General features: G+C 40.7%; 1 pseudogene; it reads left to right on the top strand.

Annotated features, from left to right (window-relative positions):
* Positions 1-559: 559 nt before the first annotated feature.
* On the top strand, positions 560-1492 carry LOC102830532 (annotated as a pseudogene).
* The last annotated feature ends 7112 nt before the right edge of the window (positions 1493-8604 follow it).

Here is an 8604-nt window from a genome sequence, read left to right as displayed (position 1 = left end):
AATATGAGTATTCCTGAACACTAGATTGTGCTCATGAGGAATCTGTACATGGACCAAGAGGCAATTTTTTGAATAGAACATGGGAACACTGAATGGTTTAAAATTAGGAAAGTTGTATGACAGGGTTGTATTCTTTCACCATACTTATTCAACCTGTATGCTGAGCAAATCATCCAAGCAGCTGGGTTATATGAAAAAGAGCGTGGCATCAGGATTGAAGGAAGACTCACTAACAACCTGCGATACGCAGATTATACAACCTTGCTTGCTGAAAGCAATGAGGATTTAAAATACTTACTGATGAAGATCAAAGACCACAGCCTTCTGTATGGATTGCCTCTCAATGTAAAGGAAACAAAAATCCTCACCACTGGACCAATAAACAACATTTTCATCAATGGAGAAAATATTGAAGTTGTCAAGGACTTCATTCTTCTTGAATCAACCATCAACACTAATGGAAGCAGCAGTCAAGAAATCAAAGATGGGGGCCGCAGCCGTCGTCCCCACCTCCAGTGGTGCAGTCCACTTCAAAAATTAATACAATAAAGAGATCCTGATGCGTCCTCTCCAGATTATTCCCAAGCAATTCATTTCCCAGCTGTATTGTGGACTGAAGTCTCCAGTCTCTTCACGAACCAGCATTTGCCCAACCATAGCTCGTCCGAGTTCAAATATGGCAGATTTTCGGAAGGTTTTTGCAAAAGCAAAGCACATAGTTAATCTCACAGGTGCTGGTGTTAGCGCTGAAAGTGGGGTTCCTACATTCAGAGGAGCCGGAGGTTATTGGAGAAAATGGCAAGCTCGGGACCTGGCTACTCCTCAGGCCTTTGCCGGAAACCCATCGCGAGTTTGGGAGTTCTACCACTATCGGCGGGAGGTCATGCAGAGCAAGGACCCAAACCCTGGGCATCTCGCCATTGCTGAATGTGAGGCCCGGCTGCATAGGCAGGGGGGCGCGTTGTGGTCATCACCCAGAACATCGACGAGCTGCACCGCAAAGCCGGCATCAAGAACCTTCTGGAAATCCATGGTAGTTTATTTAAAACTCGATGCACCTCTTGTGGAAATGTGGCAGAGAATTACAAGAGTCCAATTTGTCCAGCTTTATCAGGAAAAGGTGCTGCAGAACCTGAAACTGAAGATGCTAGGATCCTAGTTGAAAAACTTCCCCGGTGTGAAGAGGCAGGGTGTGGGGGCCTGCAGCGACCACACGTTGTGTGGTTTGGAGAAAATCTGGATCCGGCCATCCTGGATGAAGTGGACCGAGAGCTCACCCTCTGTGACTTATGTCTAGTGGTGGGAACCTCCTCTGTGGTGTATCCCGCTGCCATGTTTGCCCCCCCAAGTGTCTGCCAGGGGCGTGTCAGTGGCCGAATTTAACATGGAAACCACCCCTGCCACGGACAGATTCAGATTTCACTTCCACGGACTCTGTGGAACAACTCTTCCTGAAGCCCTTGCTCGTCACGAAACGGAAACTGCTTCTTAATTGTCCTGGAAGAGTAAGAAATGACAGTACCTTTAAGTATTGGGCCACACATGGAGGAGAAACAATCTTATTTGGATGGTGAATTAAGTATTGGAAGATCCCAAAATATCCTCCAATTCCCTCCCTGGAATCCAACCTGTTGACAAGTGGTAGAGGTTTAGAGGTCACACTTTTAGAAGGAGGAGCAGTCAGAGGACTGTAACGTTAGTGCATGTGATTTGCTTTTAACTGAAACACAGGATGCCTCTGAAGTGCTGAGTTGATTACTGGGAGGAGGAACAAGTGTGTAATTACATTGCCTTTGAAAAGTCATTTCATCTTAATTGTATTTTTTGCAGTTTGGGATGTTTGCTATTTGAGCAAAGATTGAAGCAAAGGAGATAAATGCTTTTATTCTTTCATCTGATTTTTGCACAAGTTTTTGTGGAAAATAAAAATCATTCCATGGGAAAAAAATAAAGAATTCAAAGATGTATTACTGCATTAGGCAAATCTGCCACACAAGATCTTTTTAAAGTGTTGAAGAGCAAAAATGTCAACTTGAGGACTAAGGTGCCCCTGACCCAAGCCATGGTATTTTCAATAACCTCATATGCATGAGAAAGCTGTACAGTGAATAAGGTAGATCATAGAAGAATTGATGCTTTTGAGTTATGGTGTTGGCGGAGAATATTGAAAGTGCCATGGGATGTCAAAAGAACAAACAGATCTATGTTAGATGAAGTACAGCCAGAGTACTTCTTGGAGAACCATACCGTGAATTCAGACTTCTATCATCTTCAACAGTGAGGAGTATATTTTTGTCCTTCAAGACCACCCACTGATACTTGTGTTCCAAAAGCATTAAGAAATAAAATAAGACAGGAGATTGAATTGGGAGAAATTTAGAGGCAGGGAGACCAGATTATATCCAGGCAGTCCCTGACGTACAAAGATTGAGTTCTATTTCCATGAATCTGTCACAAGTCAGTCCACACATAAATTGGATTATCTCATTTTTGAGGGGATAGAAACATGAGATATAAACTTACAGATATATTTGAATACACTGTTGCTATTGTTAGGTGTCATTGAGTTGGTACCAATCCATAGCGACTCTATACACAACAGAGCGAAACACTGCCTGGTCCTGAGCCAACCTCACAATTGTTGTCACGCCTGAGTCCACTGATGCTGCCACTTTGCCAATCCATCTCACTGGGGGTCTTCCTCTTTTTCTCTACCCTCCACCTTACCAAACATGATATCCTTCTCCAGTGACTGGTCCCTCCTGACAATATGTTCAAAGTATGAGAGACACAGTTTGACCATCTTGGCCTCCAAGGAGCACTCTGGATGTACTTCTTCCAACACAGATCTGTTTGTTCTTTTGACAGCCCATGGTACTTTCATTATTCTCCTCCAACACCATAACTCAAAAGCATCAATTCTTCTATGGTCTTCCTCATTCACCGTTCAGCTTTCGCATGCGTATGAGATTATTGAATTTACCATGGCTTGGGTCTGGTGCACCTTAGTCCTCAAGATAACATCTTTGCTCTTCAACACTAAGAATGAAACTCAAAGGGAATGCATGAGCAGGTAGGTAAACTAGCTGATAACCACATTGGTCTACTGGTGAGTGGAAGAGGGGGAAAGGCAGCAATGAAGAAATGGGCTGAGTTCAACCACATTCCACAGACTTCTGTTGACCTGGAGTTGTGAGAGAGAAGAGGAAGGGCTGTTTGGTCCAAAGTGTGGTGAGACCTGGAGACGCCTGATCCTATGGACAAAGACATAGCCATAGAGGGCTATGGCTGAGAGAGAAGCATCCAGCTGATAATGAAGTGAGAGGAGGCACTCAAGAACACCCAAAGTTGCAGATAGTACCCATTTGACCTAGCCTCAATGGCTTGATAATCAGAACTCAACTAGAGGGAGATAAATAATTTATAAAAAAAAGAACAAAACAATTTTTGATAAAGGAAATGAGAGTAAATTGCTACAATTTGATGAAATTGACCTGTACTCATGGAGGTTGTTGTTGTTGTTGTTAGGTGACATCAAGTCAGTACCGACTCATAGCAACTTTATGCACAGCAGAATGAAACACTGTCCAATCCTGGGCCAACCTCACTATTGCTGCAACACTTGAGCCAGTTGATGCTGCCACCTTCCCAATCCATGTCGCTGGGGGTCTTCCTCTTTTTCTCTGACCCTCCACCTTACCAAACATGATATCCTTCTCCAGCGACTGGTCCCTCCTGACACTATGTCCAAAGTATGAGAGAAAAAGTTTGGCCATCCTGGCCTCCAAGGAGCACTCTGGATGCACTTCTTCCAAAACAGATCAGTTGATTCTTTTGGCATCCCATGGCACTTTCAATATTCTCCGCCAACACCATAACTCAAAAGCATCAATTCTTCTACAGTCTTCCTTATTCACTGTCCAACTTTTGCATGTATATGAGGTTAATGAAAATACCATGGCTTGAGCCACTCGCACCTTAGTCCTCAAGCTGAGATCTTTGCTCTTCAACACTTTAAAAAGGTCTTGCGTAGCAGAATACGTCATTTGATTTCTTGACTGCTACTTCCATGAGTGTTGATAGTTGATCCAAGAAGAATGAAATCCTTGACAACTTCAATCTTTTCTCCGTTGATAAGAATGTTGTTTATTGGTCCAGTGGTGAGGATTTTTGTTTTCTTTACATTGAGATGTAATCCATACTGAAGGCTATGCTTTTTGATCTTCATCAGTAAATATTTTAAGTCTTCTTCACTTTCAGCAAGCAAGGTTGTATCATCTGCATATTGTAGGTTGTTAATGTGTCTTCCTCCAATCCTGATGCCATGTTTTTCTTCATATAACCCAGCTTCTCAGATGGGTTATACTCAAGGAAGTAGTAACTCTAAATACCAGCAAAGAGGGAAGGATTCTTCAAATCAAGTATCAATGCTATCCCCTCTACACAAGGTAAATAGAGATGGGCAACACTGACACTGGCTACCTAAAATGAGGTGGCGATAAAGCACAAAGTGACTGTCTTACAAGGTTTCAAGGGGGAGTTTAGTTTAATAGTGTGTGGGAAAAAAGAGTCCCCACTGAATAGTTTTTATCTTATCTAGATGGGTCTGGTGAAAAAAGATGGGGGTAAGGTTCTTATGATTCAATAGAGATTAATTGTTATCATGACTAATTGCTACTGTCACAATTGTAAAGGTAGAAGCTTTGTAATAAAAATGGGGGAGTAGTTAATCTTACAGTTCAGAAAGTTGAATGTGGGACCCTATCCCAAGAAGTAGTGACACCAGAGATAGAGGCAGAGATGGGAACATGGAGAGAGGGAGTAGTTGAGGACTCTAGATTCATAGGAAGAGAGGGACTAAGAGACGGTGACCAGGAGGCTGACTTTCAGAATGTGCTCTTTGGTGGTGTAAATCATTATATATGCCTGAGTGTTTAAAAAAAAAGATCTAACGTGATTAGAGAGAAATACTGTTATCTGATGGTGCATGGAGGAGATTATTATAATCAATGTAATGAAACAAGGTGTATGATTTGTTGACTGTGAAACTGATGATCTGCCCTGTAAACTTTCACTCAATCCACAAAAAAACCTTTAAAACTTTTTAATTAAAAACACAAAAGAAAGAAAGTAAGTCGAGGCTTGAATTTTTTTCTTCAGTTCCCTCAGCTTGAGAAATGCTGAGCATGTTCTACCCTTTTGGTTTTCTGACTCCAGATCTTTGCACATATTGTTGTAATATTTGACGTTGTCTACTTGAGCTGACTTCAAAATGTTCTATTCAGCTCTTGTACCTCCTCATTTCCATTTCTTCCATTTGCTTTAGCATCTCTTTGCTGGAGAGCAAGTTTCAGCGTCTCTTCTGAAATCCATTTTTATCTTTTCCTTCTTTCTTGTCTGCTAAATGACCTTTTGCTTTCTTTCTGTATGATGTTCTTGATGTCATCCCACAACTCTTCTTGTCTTCAGTCTTTAGTGTTTAATATATCAAATCTGTTTTTCAGATGATCTCTAAATTCAAGTGGGATGTATTCAAGGTCATATTTTGGCTCTCATGGACTTGTTTTCATTTCCTTCAACTTCAGTCTGAATTTGCATAGGAACAATTGATGGACTGTTCCAGTCTGCCCCTGGCCTTGTTTTGACTGATAATATGGAACTTTTCCACCGTCTCTTTCCACAGATGCAGTCAATTTGATTTCTGTGTATTCCATCTGATGAGGTCCATGTGTACAGTCATCTGCTATGCTGTCTAAAGAAGGTATTTGAAATGAACAAATCATTGTTTTTGCAGAATTCTATCCTGCATTCTCCAGCATCATTTCTATCACCAAGGCCATATTTTCCAACTACTGATCCTTCCTCTTTGTTTCCAACCTTTGCATTCCATCACCAGAAGTGATCAATGCATCTTGATTGAATGTTTGATCAACTTCAGAATGAAGAAGTTGATAGAATTCTTCTATTTCATCCTCACTGGCATTAGTGGTTGGTGTGTAATTTTGAATAATAGTGGTATTAACTGGTCTTCCTTGTAGGTGTATGTATATTATCCTATCACAGACAGTGATGTACCTCATGACTGATCTTGATGTTCTTTTTGCCGATGAATGCAACACAATTCCTCTTCAATTTGTCATTCCTGGCATAGTAAACCATGTTGTTGTCAGATTCAAAATGGCCAACACCAGTCCATTTTGGCTCACCAATGCCTAAGATTTTGATGTTTATGCATTCCATTTTATTTTTGACAATTTCTAATTTTCCTAGATTCATACTTCGTACATTCCATGTTGCGATTATTAATGGATGTATACAGCTGTTTCTCTTCATTTTGAGTTGTGCCCCATTAGTAAATGAAGGTCCCCAGGACTTTATTCTCAAAGGCTTTACTCTATTTGCATCATCATGGTCAACTTTACTTTGCTTTGAAGAGGCAGCTCTTCCCCAGTGGCATTTTGAGTGCCTTCCAGCCTGAGGGACTCATTTTCTAGCACTACATCTGACAGTGTTTCTCTGCTATTCATAAGGTTTTCAGTGACAAAATATTCTAAAGTAGTTCATCTCTCCTTCTTCCTAGTCTGTCTTTGTCTGGAAGCTCATCTGAAACCTGTCCACCGTGGTTGAACCTGCTGGTATTTAAAATACCTATGGCATAGCTTCCAGAATCACAGCAACTCGCAAGCCACCACAGTACGACAAATTGACAGATGAGTGGTGGTTTGAATACATACATACATAAAATGTACACAAATCACAAAAATTTACTCTTGACATTGAAGAAGAGTTGGACAATATTGGCATTTTGTCAGCTGTGGTAATAACTTTACTAATGAAAGATTCTAGATCATCTGGACATTCCTTGGGAATGTGGATGATGTTTTTAGTTGAAAATAGTGAAACTTGCCTATATGGTTCATTCTTTCTCTCTCTTGCTCTTTCTTCCTTTATCTCTGTCTCTTCCTTTCTTCTTCTTTTTCATATATTTTGTACAAACACCTCACTACTTCTCAGATTTGCTATGCTTTTCTACATTATTATACCACTATTACTTAAACTCACTGTCCTGTAAGTTTCCCATTTAACCTTCCTAGTTGGAGTGCTGGAGTCCTGGTGTGATGCTGTGGGTTCATGTGTTGGACTGGAAGGTTGGTTTGAACTGCAAGGTCAGCAGTTCAAGCTCACCAGCTGTTCCTTGGAAACCCTATACAAGGTCACTATGAGTTGGAACTAACTTTACAGTACTTAGCAGCGGTAACACCAAAAGTGGAGCCCTAGTGTGGTGCTGTGAGTTAATGCGCTGGACTGCAAGGTCAGTTTGAACCACAAGGTCAGTGGTTCAAACTCACAGACAGTCGTCAGAAACCCTTTACATGAATCAGAACCAACTCGATGGCACTTAACAACAGTTATGGTTCTCAAATTGATTTCACAAAGTGAGTTCTTTTAAAAAGAAAAATGCTCCAAGCAGACATCCTTTCTAATTAAAATAAGTTATTTTTTGCTTCAAATCAGACTTTAGGATGTACTTTTGGTTTAACATTTATCTCAGGCCAATAATTTCAAGAATTCAACCAGCCTTAATAGGTCAAAATAATCCACTCACCAGCATTTAACAACAAGTAAGTAGATTAAAGGATCCCTGATGGCTCTGTAGGTTAAGCATGGATTAATTACAACAAAGTCTGCAGTTCAAACTCACCAGCTTCTCCAAGGAAGAAAGATAGACTTTCTGCTCCCTGGAAAATATGGAACCCTATATAAAATTGCTATGAGTTGGAACTGATTTAATAGCACTAGCAAAGTAACCACAATGTTTGAGTTGGAACTGACTCAGTGGCTGAGGGTTTTGGTTAAGTGTTAGATAATAATTGGTATTCATTTTAAGGTGTCCTGAGGGTGCAATCCCTAGGATTCCTGGAAAAAGAAGTGGCAGTCTGATGCTGTAAAGATCTCAGCCTTGGAAACACTATGAAACAGTTCTATTCTAGCCTATACAGTGGCTAATTTGTAGTCCTGGTATGGGGCTGTAGGGTAATGCACTGGACAGAAAAATCAGTTTGAACCACAAGGTCAGTGATTCAAGCTCACCAACTGCTCCCTGGAAACCCTATACAGGGTCGCTATGGGTAAGAATGACTTGATGGCATTTAACAACAACTGTTGCTCATCAGTTACAGTTTCTTAGAGCTGCCATAATAAAACATCACAAACGAGGTAGCATATGAGAACAGAAATGTTTGTCTCAGTGCTGAGGAAACTAGAAGTTCAAATTCAAGATTTTGAAAGGACCGTACTCTCTCCAAAGTCTTTAGAGAAGACCCTTTCTTGTTTCTCTGAGTTCTGGTAGCTCCGGGAGTTCCTTGATTTGGAGATACATCTAGACATGACCTTTCTTCCTCTGTCTGTTTCTCTTTATCTCCTCTCCTCTTTCATGAGAACTCCACTAAGATTTGGTCAAGACTACTCCTGAATTTAGAGATCATCTGAAGAACAGATTTGATGAATTAAACACTAAAGACCGAAGACCAGAAGAGTTGTGGGATGACATCAAGAATATCATACATGAAGTGAGCAAAAAGTCATTAAGAAGACAAGAAAGAA

This window comes from Chrysochloris asiatica, unplaced genomic scaffold (genome assembly GCF_000296735.1).
Source record: "Chrysochloris asiatica unplaced genomic scaffold, ChrAsi1.0 scaffold00220, whole genome shotgun sequence".
NCBI classification, from domain to species: domain Eukaryota; kingdom Metazoa; phylum Chordata; class Mammalia; order Afrosoricida; family Chrysochloridae; genus Chrysochloris; species Chrysochloris asiatica.
This window is presented reverse-complemented; position numbering and strand designations above follow the sequence as displayed.